General features: G+C 47.3%; 1 protein-coding gene across 1 annotated transcript in view; it reads left to right on the forward strand.

Annotated features, from left to right (window-relative positions):
- LOC138498728 (CD5 antigen-like) overlaps positions 1–21121 on the forward strand; it is a 688494-nt gene that overhangs the window by 11677 nt on the left and 655696 nt on the right. The gene's annotated exons all lie outside the window — the stretch shown is intronic.

The raw sequence follows: 21121 nt of genomic DNA on the forward strand, positions 1-21121 counted from the left end.
GTGTGTTCATGTGATGGCCAGCAACCACCTCGTGGGGTGATAATTGGTGGTCTTTGCTTGGCAATGTGCGTAAACTGAAGAGGGCCAAGGCTAAGCAATCCACTCAATTATTTTTCAATGTGGTGCAAAGCTTAGACAGTATGCTCTTGAGAAGTTGGTTGATCCTCTCCATAATGCTGTTGGCTTGGGGATGATAAATTGAACACATTCAGTGTTTCTTGCCAAGTAGTTCTTGTTGGCAATATCGTAATGTAGCCTTGTTGACTTTGTACCCCTTTCGGGCTAACAGTTTTAACAGCATGATAGAGGACCTTCTGAGGTGCTGCTCATTGTTGCTATATACATACATATCATCCAGGTGATTGGATGTTCCTTAGGTCGGCATGTAGTATTCTGTTAAAGATGCTCGGACACTCACAGTCCCACTGCAGCAAACAAGTGTGTTCATACTGTTTTTTGCCATGGGTAAAGGCAGTGAGGTACTGGCAATTTGAAGTCATGCCCCTGAACGCTCACACCAGAAAAAATACATCCCACTAGGGAAAAAGGCTAAGAAATTTCTTGCAAGTATAACAAGGTTTAATAACACAAAAATAAGCGTGCAAATAAATAATTCATCTGCTCCTGGTACAAGCAGGAGGTTATTAGGCAACACATTATCATGGCAATGTCATGCATACAGTATAAACCTGTGTGGCTGTTTGGTGAGACCCTATGCATGGTCTTGCTCCATAGGGGATGCCAGGCTGTGGCTGGCCCCAGCCGGTCCGTCCATCTTTCATCATGTGCGGTCAGCTGGGCTCATCTCTCCAGGGAATGAAGGTCATCCTCCTCATAAGTTACTACTGTAAGACAATGCTATCCTATCATTATGGCGTGCACCTGGGGACCTTGGGGACTGGCACAGGGGGAGGATCATGATCATGCTGACCCACACATTTGTTTCCCATTCCATGTCACACTCTCCGCACCCAAGGTTTCCACCCTCATTTTGGACTATAATTTATTACACCCTCTACCTCGTATTACAAAGAGTGCCCTTATGAAATAAGGAAAAAAGGCTGTGTTCATCCAGATCTTTCATGGCCACAGGGTTTATGGTTGGTGGTCTGAGGCCATCTGCTATTGCAGAATTCAGGGGTCCTGGGCTGGGTCAGATGTGGCTGTCATAACTCCTGGTGGGCTGGGTGGGGTTTTGAGGTCTGCTTTTGGCCTTGCTGTGATGAATGTGCACAGTGAGGCACCTGATGCTGTCTCGTGGCCTTGCTGGATGCATTCTTTTTTGGGATTATAATTATTCACAACAGTTCAGTTTAAGGAGAGAGGGGAAGTTGCTATTGGAATTAACAGCACATTTCCTACCATCAGTGCTTGGGCCTGTTCAGGAAACTTCATTGTGCCTGTGTTTACCGTGTGACCATGCAGGACTGAATGTAACTACCATAATTAAAAGAATGTCATCTCTCTATGTACACACTACATCTATACATCTGAATCTCATGCAATATTGTGTTCTCTCAGGGTTCCTTAGCGTGGCCCTCCCCCCTGGTACATTGCATGTCTATCTATGGGACATGTCTCACTCTAAAGTGTTGGTAAGTTGATCTCTGACCCTCTGACCTCTGACCCAATCTTAGGGAAATGGGAGCCTGAACCAAGCTCCATCATTATTCCCCCACTTTTAGGGTCTGTGACTCCCCCTGCTTCTGAGGAAGAGGTGGATAGACCAACTGGACCCCTAACTCGGCCTAAGAGAACTGGTAATTCTCAGTGCTGGTGGAAAACCAGGAAAGAAAAGTCTAAGGCCAAAAACCTTCAGACTGTTGGACCTTCTACTGACGATTCCAACTCAAATCCTAATCTTGGGAGTGAAACTCCTGAAGTAGGTAAGGGTAGATCTAAGAGGAAGGAGAAGCATGTACCTTAGCTATCTCCATCCCCTCCAACGAAGAGGCCCAAAACCCAACCTTCTCCCAACAGAGAAGTGTTGAGGAACTCTGGAGATCCCTCTAGATCTGAGGGAATCCTTTATAAGGACCCCTTGAAAAAGCCTATCACAGGCTCAGAAGTTGTACCAACTTCTGAGGGACTGGTCAACCAGATCCCCTATAGTTTTAAAAAGACTGATGTTCCTCAAAGGGATTGTAGGTCATATAGCTTACAAAGGAAAACCTTTGATGTGACCATAGAACAGAGGTCAGGGTGTCACCACCAAAATGCTGATGGTCTCTCTAGGATGTATGTCATCGACTACAGGTATGAGATTCATCCACCTGTCCCTTAGTCTGGGGGCGAGTGTTAGGGAGAATTCTCTGTTAAGGCTAATTTCCCAAACCTAGTGAGTCCCCCAGCAGCTTTGCTGGATTTTTGTGGTCTATTTTCTTCTCCTGCTAAGAGTGAGACTCTTCTTTCTCCCACTCTTAGACATGATTTGAGATATCCTTTGACGTTGTAATTTGTTTAATTGGCTATGGGGTCTTTTACTCCATAGGGTTTCATGTATTTTTGGTAAGTGTGTTACACAGCACCCTCAGTGCAGTAACACAGGGGTTTCATAGTGATCCTCAAACATAGACTTCATACCCTAGGACTGACTACTGTCTCCCAGGGCATGTAAGTCACCATTGACTTTACTAGTCTTAAATTGTGAACATAACCAGTACAAACCATCATATTGTGGAAGTACTGGTAGGGGTAATTGGATTGCACCTGGGTCTGTTTTTTGAAGGGCACTGTGCAGTCCCCCCTCGGCGAGTTTCTGGCTGGTGGCAGTGGTTACCACGTGAAATATTCCACCGGAATATTTCCTATGGGATTTTCCCATTAATTTTAAATGCACCACTTTTTGGTGCAATGTTAAAGATACCGCTGGGTTATTTATTTAATATTTATTCCCCGGTTGGGTCTTTTTGCCAGGACTCGAGCCCTTTGTTCCACTTTTTGGCGGGCTTCTCCACAAAAGTGGTGCCACTCTGTCTGGGTCTACAGGATGTGTGGGAGGGGGTTTTAGGCACCCTGGACTGAGTTGCCTTGGCAACTCAAGTCGCACTCTTGAGTGATTGGCCCAGTGGTGAGCCGCCCGGCTCACCACTTAGCATGTTTGAGTGACAGCTAGGACTTATGAATGGGGGTTTTCTGCATAAAAGGAGGGCTTTGGGGACTGGAACTTCAGAAGTCGCCACAGGACCAAAGAATCCGAAGAGGGAGATGCTGAGCCGACCTGCAATGACGACACCACCGGTGGAGACCTGCTGAACCGTCTCACCACTTCCCAACGACCGAGAAGATCTCCATCCCGGAGAGTCTCCTTCCTCTGAGCTGGTGGGGATAACCAGATCGCCCTATTTTCACCTTCCTGGATCGTCTCATGGTCGAATCGCCTGTGCAAAGCACCCCAGTGGCCGGATAGCCATGCTTCACCACTACCGCAAATAAAAGGGTAGAACCTTTTAACCGGGAAACTCTGCAGCTGGTTTCCTCCCTGGCAGTGCAACATCCTCCAGCTTTCCTCCACGTCGAGATCTCCTCTTCCCCTGGATGAAGCACCAACTTGCACCCGCTGCCAGGAACAACTGCCCCCGCTGGAGCTTTATCACCATTTCAGGTACTGAGTCTGCCTGGTCTCCCTTGCAACAGACTGTTCAAGGTGTCCCGTAAATCCTTGACTTTCTATCCTGGGGTGACTTGGGACCTACTAACTAATTTGTCCTGATTTGATCCAACCCTTTTTGAACTCTTTGCAAAGACTCTTTAAAAGTACTATTCAAGTGTGATCTTGGACACATTTCGCCTTGCTCTCACCAAGAGTGGGCCTGGCCTATGACTTTCTTGCTCCTCAGTAGACTCTGCCTTTTCTGACTTGCTCTGGTTCTCCTAAAGTGTTGGTTTTGTGTATGTTCTTATTGGAGTGCCATCTTAGGTTAAGCACTCACCTCTGTCTGAAAATAAGTGGTGTTTTAACTAAGACTTGTGATCAGGGATGTATATATATTAATAGTGACTGTGTTTGAACTTGCTTGCCATATTAGTGTTTGTGTATTTTTCAAAGTGTGTTTTTAAATACATAATTATATACTTTTATACCCAAGCTCTGGTCAGTGTTTGTTTGTGCTACTGTATTTTTGTACCTATCTTGTATACTCTATATACTGAGAAGTCTGGCTGCTCAGCCACAGCTACCAGGTAAATCTGGGTGGTACAGACTGCTACCAATTGGGTTTACTGCCAACACCGGTAGTCTTAAGCCTTTTGTAGTGGTCCCTAAGGGAACTGCACAGGTTTCTGCCTAACAAACTGACATGAAGTAAGAATACTGCAGGGTCCTGCACTGCCCAGGGAAGAAACCAGCAGCAGAGCAAAGCAACAAATAAAAGGTACGTTCCTTAAAACCCAAGCAGGGTCCAACCTTCCTGGCTATCCGGTTCACTGTAGCTCTGTACAGCAAATTCGACCAGAGGAGGGAGTTCTGTCTTGCAGTTTGGGTGAACTGATTGGTCCCACCAGCTCAGGGGAAGAAGATTCCTGGTAGATCTCCTCTGTCATTGGATTCTCAAGATTCGGACCTGCAGCAGGGCTTCACCAGGCGGTTCAGTCATTCAAGGGTTCCTCTTCTGTCAGCTCCTCGTCGGTCCTTCCGTTCCAGTGGTTACTTTGCCTTTCCAGACCCAGAGACCTGCTTTTTATGCAGTTTTCCCCCATTCACACACCGTGGGTGTCAATCACAAAGCAGGGTGGCTGTCCCGGTGGGACAGTCACCTGCCAATCAAACAGGAGTGTGACTTTGGTTACTAAGGGAACCCATTGCAGGGGTCCTAAAAGCCCTCCCTCACATCCTGCCTAACAGAGCTTCAGGCGCCTAAGGAGGGCTTCTTCCTAGAAAACCGCAAAAGGACAGTGAACAAAGGGCTCAAACCTGGTTTGTCACACAGTTTAAAACACGAGAAAGACATTTTCAAAAAGAAATGGTGAATAAACTCAGCTGGAACCATATAAAAATGTATATGCTCTAGCAGGTTTATGTTCGAGGCTACCAAGGTAGCCTAAAACAATACAAAGGTTATTTAAGATAACCACGGTAGGAAAAATAGGGTAGTTACCACTGCCACCAGCCAAGTCTTGATGAAAAGGGAGCGAAACAGTGCGCCAAATGAAACAGACAAAACGGGATAAGTATTAACCATTTCCAGTACTCTATGTAAGATAGTTTGTACTGGGTCTGTGGATTTAAAGAGACTAATAAAGTCAATGGCAATTTACATGTTCTGGAAGACAGTAGTCAGTCCAAGAAAATGGAGTCTGAGTTGTGAAGTCTTAAAGACATCCATGTGTCACTGCACTGAAGGTGCTGTGTAACACACAGTACAAATATGATGCCTGTTGAGTAAGTGAGGCTCCACAGTCTATGAACACAAGAATATGTTAAACAAAAACAGCAAACACATGTAAGAGTGGGTAATAAGACTCACACTCTTACCAGGTGAAAAAAAAAATCTTAGAAATCCAGCAAAGCTGCTGAGGTACTCAGTAGGTAAGGGGAACTAGACACTCTGGAGAATTCTCCCTAACACTCACCCCTCCCAGACTAAGGGACAGGAGGATTTAATCCACTCCTGGATGAATCTCTACCTCTAGTTGGTTAGAAAACATCCTAGAGAGACTACCAGCATTTTGGTGATGACATCCTGCTCTGTGCTCAATGGTGAAATCAAAACCTTGCAGGCAGATTGACCACCTCAGAAGTTTTGGGTTTTCCTCTTTCATTTGCAATAACCATCTCAACAGTTGGTGGTCTGTCTGAATCACAAAAGTAGATCCATACAAGTATGGTCTAAACTTCTTCAGAGAACACACAATGCCAAAACATTCACACTCTATGGTTGTTTACCTTGTTTCTGGTTCCTTCAGTTTCCTACTGATGAAGCAAATGGGGTACATCCAGTTGACTAAGGACTGCACCTATACCTGTAATGGAGGCATCTGTCTGCACAATGATGGGTTGGTGATAATCAGGAGCTCTTAGGACTAGAGCTTGACAAAGGGTTTTCTTCAGGTTTTCAAAGGCTTGAGTGCACTCCTTATTCCATCTAAACTTTTTAGGGAATTTTGGAGAGGAAATCACATTCAAAGGAGAAGCTATGGTCCCATAGTTCTCTATGAAATTCCTGTAGTACCCAGTGAGACCTAGGAAAGCTCTCACTTGGGTTTGAGTAGTAGGGGTGGCCCAGTTTTGTACAGCTTGTACTTTGCTAGGCAATTAGCTTATTTCACCTCCTCCTACCTCATGACCAAGGCAGACCACTTTGCTCTGAACAATTTGACATTTGCTTGCCTTCATGGTCAGGTCGGCCTGCTCAAGAGCCTGCAAAACATATCATAAGTGATCAACATGTTCTTTCCATGTAGGGCTGAGCACTGCAATGTCATCCAAGTATGCCATGCAGAAGTCCTCCATCCCATTCAGATCTTGATTGACTATCCTCTGGAATGTAGCAGGTGCATTCTTTAATCCAAAAGGCATAACCTTAAACTGGTAGAGGCCTGCTGGGGCTGAGAATGCAGTTTTCTCCTTGAAATGGTCTGTCAGGGCAATTTGCCAATAGCCTGATGTCAGGTCAAATGTACTGAGGTACTTGGCTGAACTAAGTCTGTCCACCAGTTCATCTGACATTGACAAAGGATGGGCATCAGTCTTAGTGACTGCATTTAGAGCACTATTGTCCACACAGAATCTCAACTCCTTGGATCATGTCTTTGGTACTTGAACAACTGGACTAGACCATGCACTTGTAGAGGGCGCTTTAACCCCAAGATCAAGCATCTTTTTGACCTCTCCTTTGATGTGGACCTCACATGTTCTGACATTCTGTAACCTCTGCTTTTCACAGGTAAACAGTCACCAGTGAGAATATCATGCTGGCCCCAAGAGGTCAAACCTGGTGATAGTGAAAACAGGGAGGCAAACTGATTTAACAGAACTATGCACTCCTCCTGTTGTTCAGATGTCAGTTGAGAAGAGAGATTGACTCCTTCTATTTTCTCATCTAAAAGTTGGCCTCTGAGGAGGTCAGGTAGTGGTTCACTCTCCTCCTCCTCTTGAGCTGAAGCTAGAAGCAAAGCTCCCACTTCTGGTCTCGAGACATATGCCTTCAAACGGTTGGTGTGAAAGACTCTGGGACCCTCCTTAGGTCTGCCTAAGTCCACCAAATAGTTCATCCCTCCAGGTTTGCCCACAACATTGAAGGGTCCTATCCATTTGTCCTGCAAGGCCCTCTGCCCTGTTAGCACCAAAACTAATACAAGCTGGTCTTGAGTAAACTCACCCATGCTGGCCTTCTGGTCATGCCAATGTTTCCCCAGAGCCTGACCTGCTTTTAAGTTATCACTAGCTTCTGCCATCATGTGTGACATTCTCCTCCAGAGACCTATCACAGAGTCACTCACTCTGACTGGCTTGGGGGAAGGAACACTCTCCAAACCCTCCTTAATCAGGGCCAATGGACCTCTGTGTAGATGGCCATAGAGAAGTTCAAAGAGACTGTATCCAACTGCCTCCTGAGGGACTTCTTGTTAGGGAGAATGCTCTGTAAGGCTAATTTCCCAAACCTAGTGAGTCCCCCAGCAGCTTTGCTGGATTTTTGGGATTATTCTTTTCTTTCCAAGTAATAGTGAGACTCTTTTACTCCCACTCTTAGACATGATTTGAGGTGCTCCTTTATCTTTCAATGTGTTTTATGGGCTATGGGGCTTGATACCATTGCAACTCCCTTGGTTCGTTTATTGTTGTATGATGCAAATTATCAACAATATCCCCATATTGCCTGTAAATTCCTGTATTGTGGTGTAGTGTACTCCCCTGTTTGCATTTTTGCCTCTATCATGGTAGCTACCGTTGTCGGTCGGCCCATTGTCACCATCATCATAGCTGAGGTCGGCATGCTTTTCTCACAGCACCGTAGTCCCAGTTGGGACATATAAAAGAACAGGAGCACAAAGACGATGATGGGGATCAGTATTATCATTGCCACATTTACCCAGGATGGTATCCAGCTGAAGAAATTGTCGAACCTTGTGCTTTCTTCTGCTCCTCCTTCCGCTCTCATTCTCTCCCCTAAGTTGTGCACTGCGTTTATCACATGGGAGAGTGTCCCATTATCAGCATCTTCAGTTGGGCGAATGTGCAACACGCCCCCCCAATTTTTTGGCAAACACCGCCGTCCATCGCTGTGAGATCTAGGACATATCTGTTTTGCATGTCATTAGGCGCAGCGCACGGAGCTCTATTTTTATCATGTTGAACCCTTCTTCAGTGTCATTGGCCAGTTGAATAAGCTCCCAGTGCACGATCTGCAACCATTTGGCATTCGCTCGTGCTTGTAGTCCCAGGGCAAGAAGTGAAGCAAAGAATGTTTCTGCTGATGAAAAGAGTTTGTATTTCTGCGGGATTTCAGCAAGGAGTTTCGATAATTCGGATGAGTTGTGATTGGAGGACCTTTTACTTCGTATTAATCTTTTCTTTAATTCATATTCTGACAATAGTTCATATGCTGGAGATTCTGCTTTTATTAGTTTTGGTGCTGTCGATGGTTCAGCCGATTGCTCTGCTGCCCCCTGGATATGGCTTTCTGGTATTACCTTCAGGGCTCTGTGGAGGGTGGCTAGAGCACAAGCTCCTTTCCACGATGCAGGGAGGTGCAGGTAAGCTTGTTTGCCGCAAACCAAATACATGTCCATTAGTGCAGCTGTTCCTTTCTTCATGTCAGGTATGATTACCGTTTTGTTACATCTCCTTGTCTCCCCCATGTTCACTTTTCCTTTCCCACGGAAACACAGTTCATGTGGCACTTCTTTTGGTATTTTGATAGGTTTCTCTAATGCTGTGACCCACGTTAGCTTTGCGACGTGTTGCAACCAGATAGGGTCACATACCTCTTTTATCCATTGGAAAGTGTCATTTGGTAGGCCTCGAAGTGCTTCTGCCTTGCATTCGATTGTTTCTTCGTGCCATTTATTTTATCCACATCGCGTCCCCTCGATGACAAGAAATGGTTCCTTGATGCAAATTACTCCTTGGTGTCTGCTTGTGCATGTTTTCGCAATCTCAATCTTTTTCAATGTGACGTGTGCGCCTGGAACGTGCTCTTTATTCTGCATAAAACCAGATGAATTAAACATTGGGCCTCCGACGAGGGCACCTACTGTGGCACTAATATTTTCAGTGTCCTGATGCATGCGGAATGAGTGAACAGACGTAGCAGCTTTCATTCATTGCCTGCTTCGCCGTGGCACTCATGTCAGAATACCATTTACTTGATTGATCAGGGTGGCGGGGATCTTCTATTTTGTCTAACCCCAGGTCGTGTTAGATGTCGTGTCTTTTCTCTCCCGCCCCCCTTTTTGTCCTCCTCCTGTCTTCCTGGTTGTTGTTTTTCACCCTTTTGTAATGTATTGGAAACATTCTGGCCCAGGTTGTATCATTACTATTCAATATGGCATGTGTATCGTCATCAGTTGCAGCAATGTTGTATGAGGTAGGGTGTATGGTTGTCTGTGCATTAATACTAGTGTTAATAAAATAATTTGTCCAATAATAATCTCCATCATATTCGTTATATCCATAAGCATTGCTTGTATTTACATTAAAGGTAACACTGACACACTTGTTGATCCTACAGTGATGTATTCTGAGGGTTGCAACACATCTGTTTTGTTGACATTCATTTCATGTGACTCTTTCCATATAGTCTTTACCCCAGTCCATATCATTTGTGATCCTTCTCATATCATGTTAGCCCCGCTTCCCCCCCCTTTGCATGTCATTAACAAAAGATAAAAGGGTGTAATACCAAGCTGCGAAAAACAACATTACTGACATCAAAATTGCAGCACATTTCAAAACACATTCAACGTTACTGAACCTTTTAGCCCTAATGGCGACCCTATCACTATCTAACATTAATTGGTTCTCTGCGATTGTAGGTCGTTGGGCCATTGGGTACCTGGAGGGCGAGATAAATTTGCTAAGTCACCACAATATATACATGTATTTACATTCTTTGTTCATTTCGTGTTTAATCATCATTTTTCATCACATTTGTTCTTTCACTCTATTGCACATGTACTTTTGCAATAGAGATAATAGTTGGAACGAAGGTGGGAGGTAGAGAGGGAGAGATAATTGAGGTGTATACATAATATGCCAGCTAATTAAAGAGGAGAGGAGGAAAACACAGAAAAGAAGGAAGGAGGAGATCATCCGTGCAGAACAAAATACATATCATTACTTTTATCTTTGCATATTCTTTTTACTGACAGTTTTGTTATTTGATTTCAACCTCATTTGTGGTTCCAGTGGTACTATCTTGCTCTTCCTGGGGGATTGTACCATCGTGTGCCCTTCTCACATCGGCTAAGTACTCCCAATACTTCAATCCCTTCACCTTCACTGCGGTGGGTGTACTATAAATGACCTCATAAGGGCGATGAAATCTGGGTCAATTCCACCTTCTCACAAAGCTGCGCACATACACATGCAGTCCTGGCATCAGTGGCCAACTTGAACTGTCTGTGGCCGGTGTGGTAGTGTCAGTCGCCACGTTTTCAGTAAAAGGCGGTGCTATTTGTCGCGCTATGCTGCGTACTGCGCGTGTTAACTGGGTTAAGTATTCCTTGAACTCTTCCCCCAGCACTGTGGAAGCCCTGTGCACATCCGAGGCTCTTCTAATTGGGAATACTGGCGTGTGTATTTGCCTCACAGTCACAAGTTTGTGGGGGCTTAGATGGTGGTCTTTACAGGGTTGCGCCCTGAGTTGGAACAGTGTTAGGGGCAAGCAATACACCCAGTTTTTCTTTAATGTGTTGCATAGCTTAGATAACTTACTCTTTAATAATCTGTTGATTATTTCTACCATCCCATTCACCATTGGATGATAAATTGAGCACAGTTTATGTTTTACCCCCAAGAGTGATGTCACTTCCTTGAAGAGGTCATTCACAAAGTGTGTACCATTGTCTGATCTAATGACATTGCATATTCCCCACCGTGAAAACACCTCCCGCACAAGGAACTTGGCCGCACATTTTGTGTCCGGGTGGGGACATGGGCCCGCTTCCACCCACCTTGAAAAGGGGCATACCACCATGATCAAATATCTTGCTCCATTACACCGCTCTCCCATATCAGCATAGTCTATGGAGCTCTCTAAATGGTCCTGTTGGTCGGGGCAGGGTACCGCGCAGTGTTTTTAATGTCAGTCCTGAATTATAGGTTTGGCATGTTATACATTCTACAATGAATTTTGACAAGTGCTCTTGCAAATCTGGGACAAACCAGTGTTTCTGGATGTCTGCGGCGATGTGTTGTTTTGTACATGGCCGGGGAAATGCAACTGTTGGAATGCTATTTCTAGCAACTCTATGGTCATTACAACCTTCCCTGTTGTCTCTTGCCTCCAAATGAGATCGGTGGCTGATTGTTTACATCCCTGTTTGCTCCACAGTTCTTGCTCCTCTGTGGGCGCTCTTCTCTGTAACTATACTATCTGCGCTATTGGGGTATTATTGTATGCTTCCTCTGTGGATCTGTGGTGGTTGCTTTTGCAATGCATTCGAGTGTTGGTGTCACATTGACATACGAGGCCTCCTTTGCAGCCGCATCAGCTGCCGCGTTTCCCAATGAGATTGCATCTGTGTTGTTGGTATGGGCTTGGCATTTCACCACTGCCACTACCGATGGTACTGCTAATGCATCTATTAGCTCATTCAACTATGTTGCATGCTGTACTGGAGAACCGTCTGCCCTCCTGAACCCTCGTCTACGCCACTGTGACAACCCTGAGTGCACCGTGGTAGTTGCATAGGCTGAGTCTGAGTATATTGTCACAGCCTCTGGCTGTGCGCAGTGCTTCAATAAGGGCAGTTAATTCTGCTGCCTGTGCTGAATAATGGGATGGGAGGTGCTTTTGCACAATCGTCTCATATTCATCTTCTTCCATGCGCACTACCGCCATTCCAACGTGTTTTTCCCCTGTTTCTGGGTTTACTGATGCTGAACCATCTATGAAAAATATTTCTCCCTCCTGTAGGGCATTTTTTGTTGCTTTCGGGATGTCATCACCTTCGCCCTCATATGTGGCACAATCGTGTTCCTGTATGTCCTCTGTCATGCATGGCTCTGTAATAAATGTTGCTGGATTCACCGTTTTGCACCTCAATGGTGGCGCTCTTTTCAATCGTGAAGGCCGCAGCTATGAGAGCCTGTTTGCACGCGAAATGCCCTTGCATTATTGGATCTAGTGTCCCACTGTAGTAAGCCAATGGTTTGTGACCTAGTGATGTTTTCTGTGTCAGTACTGCTGTCATCAGTGTCCCATTGCAGTGTGAAAACAAGAAAAATTCCCTCTCATAATCTGGGTTCGCGAGTACAGTGTCAGGGAGAATTCTCTGTTTAGGCTGAATTTCCTAACCTAGTGAGTCCCCCGGCAGCATTGCTGGATTTCTGGAGTTTGTTTTTTTTCTCCTGCCAAGAGTGAGTCTCTTTTCCTCACACACTTGGACATGATCTGAGGGGTTCCTTTGACTGTAAATGTGTTTTATGGTCTATGGGGTCTTTTACTCCATAGGGTCTCATGTGTTTTTACTATGTGTGTTACACAGCACCCTCAGTGCAGTGACACAGGAGTGTCATAGTGACCCCCCACCATAGACTCCATACCCTGGGACTGACTATTGTCTCCCAGGGCATGTAAAGTCACCATTGGCTTTGCTAGTCCCAAATTATGAACAGACACCATCTTATTGTAGATGTACTGGTTGGGGCCATTCGATTGCCCCGGGGTCTGTTATTCGATGGGGCACGTCTCCGTCCCCTCTGATCAAGTTTTGGCTGGTGGCAGTGGATACTACTTTTTATATTCAACCGCGAATATATCTCTATGGGATTTTCCCATTGTTCGAGGCTACCAACTTTAATGATTTAATTCTCATAGCCTCGAACATACCGCCGGTTTATTTATTTAATTTTAATTCGCCGGTTGGTATTTTTTGCCAGAACTCGATTCTAAAATGGTGTTTGTGTTCTCTTCTTTGACTCCAACCCAAGTCGAGCCCTTTGTTCCACTATTTGGCGGGCTTCTCCACAGAAGCCTCCAAAAGTGGTGCCACTCTGTCTGGGTACCACAGGGGGTGTGGGAGGGTTTTATGCACCCTGGACTGAGTTAGCTTGGTAACTCAAATCGCACTCTTGTGTGATTGGCCCAAGTGGTGAGCCGGCCGGCTCACCACTTAGCATGTTTGATTGACAGCTAGGCTCAGTGAATGGGGTGTGCTGCATAAAAGCAGGGCTTTTGGGACTGGAACTTTAGAAGTCGCCACAGGACCTAAGAATCTGAGGAGGGAGAAGCTGAGCCGACCTGCAACGACGACACCACCGGTGGAGCCCTGCTAAACCATCTCACCACTTTTCCCAACGACAGAGGAGATCTCCAGTCCGGAGAGTCTTTTTCCTTTGTCTGGTGGGGATAACCGGTTTTGCCTTCTTTTCACCTTCCTGGAGCATCTCGTGGCTGCCTTGCCCGTGCCAAGCACCACGGCAACCGGAATACCACAGTTGACCACTACCGCAAAGACAAGGGTAGTGCCTTTTAACCGGAGAACTCCACAACTGGATTCTTTACTGGCAGTGCAACGACCTTCATCTTTCCTCCACGGCGAGACCTCTTCTTCCTCTGGACGAAACACTGACTTGCACCTGCTGCCAGGAACAACTGCCCCCGCTGGATCTTCCTTCCCACTTAAGGTACTGTGTCCCGCCTGGCTTCCCTTGCGACAGATCGTTCAGGGTGACAGTAAAGCCTCGACTTTCTAACCTGGGCTAGCCTAGGACAACCTAGCTAACATTTCCTGACTTTAATTTCATCCTTTTTGGGTAAACTATCTACAAGACTCTTTGGGCATAACCCCACTGTGTGAACCTGGACCCCTTCTGCATGCTATCTCCAAGCGTGGGCCTTGCAATTGACTTCCTTGCTCTACAGTAGAACTCTGCCTATCCTGCCTACTGTGGTTCTTTGTAAAAGTATTGAAACTTGTGTGCTTCCTTAACTCTGCCTTTTCCCTCCCTTTCTTTACAACTTATTAGAGTGTCATCTTATGTTAAGCGCTGCCCTCTGTTTGAAAATAAGTGGTATTTCTCACTAAGACTTGTCTAATAATTGAATAGGGTGGTATATATATGATAGTAACTGTGTGCTGAATTTATTTACCTCGTTTTTGCTAGTGTAAATCACAAGTGTGTTTTTAAATAAATAATTATATACTTTTACACCAAAGCTCCGGTCAATGTTTGTTTGTACTACTGTGTCTCTGTACCTATTGTGTATACTCTACATACTGTTTAACTCTTCTTGAGGGAAGTCTGACTGCTCAGCCACAGCTACCAAGTGAATCTGTGTGGTACAGACTGCTACCAAGTGGGTTTACTGCCAAACACCTGTAGTCTTAAATCTTTTGCAGTGGTCCCTAAGGGAACTGCACAGGTTTCTGCCTAACTCTTCTCTATAAGCAAAGAGAAGGCATGGAAGTAGGAGGATCCACTTTCTTTTAAGGGGTTCCTCTAAAGCACCTATCATGCTCTTCATAGTACGATTAAACCTCTCTACCAGTCCATTTGTCTGTGGATGGTAGGCTGTAGAGAACTTGTAAGTGAAACCACAGTTTTTCCACATGGTTTCCATGTAGTGGAACATACAATTGGATCCCCTGTCGGATATCACTTCCTTAGGAAATCCTACATAGAGCCTTAGCCACAGCCTGAGTCATAACAGTTCTCATAGGTATGGCTTCTGGGTATCTTATAGCATGGTCTACTACAACCAGGATAAACCTGTTCCCTGAAGATGTGGGAGGGTCAAGGGGACCAACAATGTCGATGCCCACCCTCTCAAAAGGAACTCCCACCACCGGGAGAGGCACCAGGGGTGCCACATTCTTGGCTCCACTCTTGCCAGAGGTTTGGCAAGTGTGACAGCTCCTACAGAATTGGTCAACTTTTGAACCCATCTTAGGCCAGTAGAAGTATAAGGAGAGCCTTGCCTTGGTCTTTTTGAAACTCAAATGACCAGCCAAATGTTTCTCATGGGCCAACTGTAGGAACTGGAGTCTGTTAGCAAGGCACACTACAATTCTTTTGCAGTCCCAAGGGATAGACTCAGTCGGTTCAGTGTAGAAGAGGCCATCTTCCCAGCTTAACCTATGCTTTCCAACTTGTTGCCCATTAAGTTGGTTAGCAGCCTGTTGTCGAAGACCTTCGAGAGTAGGACACTCTTTTTGTCCTTTGCTGAAGTCTGCCCTGTTGGGTCCACCTTCTGCCTGCCAATAAAGACTGCAACTCAGGATGGTCATCAGGGTCAAGATCTCCAACCAAAACAAGGTCTTCCAGCAGATCTGGTTCTTCAGAAACTGGCTCAACCACACATGGTTGCACCTCACACTCTGCCTCAGCAGGTGGAGGGGTGTGTGACTTTGGACAATCTTGGGGATGTCCTTGTTGGTAGCACAGGATTACTGTCTGACTTTTTCCTTGAGGTCTTGGGTTTCCCCTTTGCCTCTTTCTTTTCAAGAATAGCAGTGAGCAAATCTCCTGTGGAGTGTGTGTGATAGTTTCCTCTATTAACTCCTCTGGAGAGCCTTTTAATCTCCTTTCCCTTGCAGGCCTGGTGAGCACCTGTTTCCCTTTAGTGGGAGGCCTGACGGTGCTTGACACAACTCCAAGAGTTATCAGGTCATTACTCAAAAATACTCTCCCAGGCACTTCACTCTGTACACTAACAGGTATTTTGACTGTCATACCATTACACTGGATGAGAGCTGGTAGCTGGGGAAACATTTGCACAATGTCTCCAGCTAATTTGATGAGCAGTCTGGGTGCCATAGCAACATCCTTCACTTTGAAAAAATGATTCATCCACCACAGTTATGATGGCTCCAGTGTCTCTGATGGCAGGAGTCTCCTGGACATTCACAAGAACACTATCTTTATAATACTCTTTAGTATTATCTGGGATGGAATTATAGACATCAAAATTCTGTTGTTCCCAAATGCCCAGGGACACTAAAAAAAGACTAGCTGAGACTCTCATGGTTCATCAGCCAGTAGGTGAAAGCTTCCACTTGCCTCAAGTACTTCTTCCTCTGGGGAGAAGGCTAAGTAGACATTGTGGACCCCTGAAGGTTTACCCTTCCATCTGGGATCTCCTTTCACATGGTCCATTGACCCACAATCATAACATTTCACAAATGTTTTGATGAATGGGTGTTTGCTGTGACCTCCATCTGGTTTGCATCCAGATGGTGCACTAGCCTGATTTGGTTTCCCTGGTGGTTTACCCTTATGTTACTGTTTGTGGCCTTCTTTTGGATTGGAGGTATTAGAATTCTCCGTGTTATCTTTCTTAGGCTGCTTTCCCTCATCCTTCTTCCGAGTTGTCCCAGAATCCCTGTGAGTAGCCCTGTTGGACACCCACAAATGAGCAGCATTAGCTAATTTATTTGGATCTATCTCCTTAGAATCAACCAAGTGATGTCTGAGCTCAGGAGAGCAGGCATCATAAATTGACTCCAACATAACAATATTCCTCATACCTTCATAAGTGTTTACTCTGTAACCCTTAACCCAACCATCTAACAGGGTAATTCATAGAATTTCGCAGAAAAGTGTCGCAAGCGGCTGGCGCAGAGTGTCCGCGTGCGATTGACTGCGCCAGGCACGTGCGATAAAACCGATTTCCGCGCACAGCGTATTCATGGATTTCATGCTCCCAAACCAGCCGTGGCGCAGAGTATCGCAGCGACCCTGCAGCAGCGCCAGTAACGCCCCCAAGAACGCCCTCGCACAAGGAAAAGCCAGCAAAATCGCTAAATCATCGCAAAGGGCTGCGCTAACTCTGGACCAGTTTACAGGGCAGCCAAACAAGGAACGCAAAGCGGGTAACGTGCATATCAGGGGTACACGTGAAGTCATACACGCGATTAGCCAGGGTACGTGTATTACAGGGGTACGCGGGAAGTTTAACACGCGATTGGCCAGGGTACGTGCATTACAGGGGTACGCGGGAAGTTTAACACGCGATTAGCCAGGGTAAGTGTATTACAGGGGTACACGTGAAGTCATACACGCGATTAGCCAGGGTACGTGTATTACATGGGTACGCGGGAAGTTTAACACGCGATTGGCCAGGGTACGTGTATTACAGGGGTACGCGGGAAGTTTAACACGCGATTAGCCAGGGTAAGTGTATTACAGGGGTACGCGGGAAGTTCAACATGCAATTAGCCAGGGTACGTGTATTACAGGGGTACGCGGGAAGTTTAACACGCGATTGGCCAGGGTACGTGTATTACAGGGGTACGCGGGAAGTTTAACACGCGATTGGCCAGGGTACGTGTATTACAGGGGTACGCGGGAAGTTATACACGTGATTAGCCAGGGTACGTGTATTACAGGGGTACGCGGGAAGTTTAACACGCGATTAGCCAGGGTAAGTGTATTACAGGGGTACACGTGAAGTCATACACGCGATTAGCCAGGGTACGTGTATTACATGGGTACGCTGGAAGTTTAACACGCGATTGGCCAGGGTACGTGTATTACAGGGGTACGCGGGAAGTTTAACACGCGATTAGCCAGGGTAAGTGTATTACAGGGGTACGTGGGAAGTTCAACACGCAATTAGCCAGGGTACGTGTATTACAGGGGTACGCGGGAAGTTTAACACGCGATTAGCCAGGGTAAGTGTATTACAGGGGTACGCGGGAAGTTCAACACGCAATTAGCCAGGGTACGTGTATTACAGGGGTACGCGGGAAGTTTAACACGCGATTGGCCAGGGTAAGTGTATTACAGGGGTACGCGGGAAGTTCAACACGCAATTAGCCAGGGTACGTGTATTACAGGGGTACGCGGGAAGTTTAACACGCGATTAGCCAGGGTAAGTGTATTACAGGGGTACGCGGGAAGTTCAACACGCAATTAGCCAGGGTACGTGTATTACAGGGGTACACGGGAAGTTTAACACGCGATTGGCCAGGGTACGTGTATTACAGGGGTACGCGGGAAGTTTAACACGCGATTGGCCAGGGTACGTGTATTACAGGGGTACGCGGGAAGTTATACACGCGATTAGCCAGGGTACGTGTATTACAGGGGTACGCGGGAAGTTTAACACGCGATTGGCCAGGGTACGTGTATTACAGGGGTACGCGGGAAGTTATACACGCGATTAGCCAGGGTACGTGTATTACAGGGGTACACGTGAAGTCATACACGCGATTAGCCAGGGTACGTGTATTACATGGGTACGCGGGAAGTTTAACACGCGATTGGCCAGGGTACGTGTATTACAGGGGTACGCGGGAAGTTTAACACGCGATTAGCCAGGGTAAGTGTATTACAGGGGTACGCGGGAAGTTCAACATGCAATTAGCCAGGGTACGTGTATTACAGGGGTACGCGGGAAGTTTAACACGCGATTGGCCAGGGTACGTGTATTACAGGGGTACGCGGGAAGTTTAACACGCGATTGGCCAGGGTACGTGTATTACAGGGGTACGCGGGAAGTTATACACGCGATTAGCCAGGGTACGTGTATTACAGGGGTACGCGGGAAGTTTAACACGCGATTAGCCAGGGTAAGTGTATTACAGGGGTACACGTGAAGTCATACACGCGATTAGCCAGGGTACGTGTATTACATGGGTACGCTGGAAGTTTAACACGCGATTGGCCAGGGTACGTGTATTACAGGGGTACGCGGGAAGTTTAACACGCGATTAGCCAGGGTAAGTGTATTACAGGGGTACGCGGGAAGTTCAACACGCAATTAGCCAGGGTACGTGTATTACAGGGGTACGCGGGAAGTTTAACACGCGATTAGCCAGGGTAAGTGTATTACAGGGGTACGCGGGAAGTTCAACACGCAATTAGCCAGGGTACGTGTATTACAGGGGTACGCGGGAAGTTTAACACGCGATTGGCCAGGGTAAGTGTATTACAGGGGTACGCGGGAAGTTCAACACGCAATTAGCCAGGGTACGTGTATTACAGGGGTACGCGGGAAGTTTAACACGCGATTAGCCAGGGTAAGTGTATTACAGGGGTACGCGGGAAGTTCAACACGCAATTAGCCAGGGTACGTGTATTACAGGGGTACGCGGGAAGTTTAACACGCGATTGGCCAGGGTACGTGTATTACAGGGGTACGCGGGAAGTTTAACACGCAATTGGCCAGGGTACGTGTATTACAGGGGTACGCGGGAAGTTATACACGCGATTAGCCAGGGTACGTGTATTACAGGGGTACGCGGGAAGTTTAACACGCGATTGGCCAGGGTACGTGTATTACAGGGGTACGCGGGAAGTTATACACGCGATTAGCCAGGGTACGTGTATTACAGGGGTACGCGGGAAGTTTAACACGCGATTAGGCTGGGTGGGTCCTCACAGGTGTTCCCTGTACACCCTCCACGGCCCCTGCAGGCAGCCTACAAAACAGGGGACTACCCTGCACACCTGCTCATGTCCCCCTGCACCCCCACCCCCCCAGCAGTGCAGGGGCAGCCTCCACCAGGCCCCCACTCATGTCTCCCACCACCCCCACCCTCCCGCCACCAGGGGCAGCCTCCACCAGGCCCCCACCCATGTCTCCCACCACCCCCCGCCACCAGGGGCACTCTCCACCAAGCCCCCACCCATGTCTCCCACCACCCCCACCAGTGCAGGGGCACCCTCCACCAGGCCCCCACCCATGTCTCCCAACACCCCCACCCACCAGCACTGTGGGGCACGTGGCCAGCAGGCAGTCAGGCAGCAGCAGATGGCAGGTGGGAGCGTGCTCAGGGCTCTGGGGGGGCAGTAATTTCGCCTCCTGGCCAGGAGCGTGGTCTCTCGTGTGTGAACGCGTGGACAGCCTGATAGGTAGTGAAATCCCACACGTCAGCAAAGGCCCTTAGCGCGTAAACCCGTCAACAGCATATGCGCGCCTATAGTCACCTGCACGTGCAGGAAATTGTTGCGTGACACGTCCCAGTGTCAAAGCGTGTGATTGGTGAAAATGGATGTACACGTAGAAGTGACAAAGCGTGTGATTGGTGAAAATGGATCTACACGCAGGAGTGACAAAGCGTGTGATTGGTGAACGTACACGCCGCGTAAGTGACGCTGTACGTGTGGGCCTGTATATAAGGTACATGTAGAACACCATTTCCTTGTACGTGCTTTTCGTGGAGAGCGAGTGGGTGAAATCTGTACTTCTTGTCGTTTCACACGCGATTTACTTCACGGCGTTTCCAGTTCGTATTCCCTGTTACCTCTGACAGCTTTTTCTCTTTTTTCTCTATTACTGGTTTACCTGGGCCTGTTCCCTCAAACAGTGTCCCCTTCTACTGTTGTCCTGTCTTCTCAGACAGCGTACACATCTTCTTTTGGCGGGGGTTTAGCCAGCCAAACGCGCTCATTCTTCACGCTCTTTTACCTGGCAGACGGTGAGTCACGCACGTATCCAACTTCTGTGCTTGCCCCGTGTGTTGCCTACCCCTTCAGAGGTCATTCTAGGCTGCGTGTGACACGCATACGTTCATTCTTGTGTTACTGGGTGCCACAGCGTAGTGCAGGTTTTTCTTTCTGCACACGTGGTCTAGGAGGGGTTGCGTGCACGTCATCTCCCTTTTTTGGGCCTCCTGTGCGTTGCGTGACCCGTCATCTTTCCCCAGGGGTTACAATCAGCCGTGCTAGAGCACTAGGGTACAATTACCATCTGGTACCCAACCCCTTTGACCCCCAATTGCCCAGGACAATTGTCTACAGCCACTCCCATACGCACATTAATATCAGTGCCATGGCTGGGAGGCGAGGATTCCGTAAGGGTGGCAAAGGTGGAAGAGCCACAAGTGGTGGCCGTGGTGGATCCGGTAGGGGACGTGGTCGTAACTTGCAGGGTGAGCCTGTCCCCCCATGTGTGGAGGACCAGTCAAGGGCACCCATCATCCCCCCCCCCCCCTCCCGTTGAGGCTGAAGTGGCTGACACCATCCATGCTCAGCCCTTGTTGGACCAGCCCATTGTGGCACCAGACC

The sequence above is a fragment of the Ambystoma mexicanum genome, chromosome 5q, assembly GCF_040938575.1.
Source record: "Ambystoma mexicanum isolate Mex_15411 chromosome 5q, UKY_AmexF1_1, whole genome shotgun sequence".
Classification (NCBI taxonomy): Eukaryota; Metazoa; Chordata; class Amphibia; order Caudata; family Ambystomatidae; genus Ambystoma; species Ambystoma mexicanum.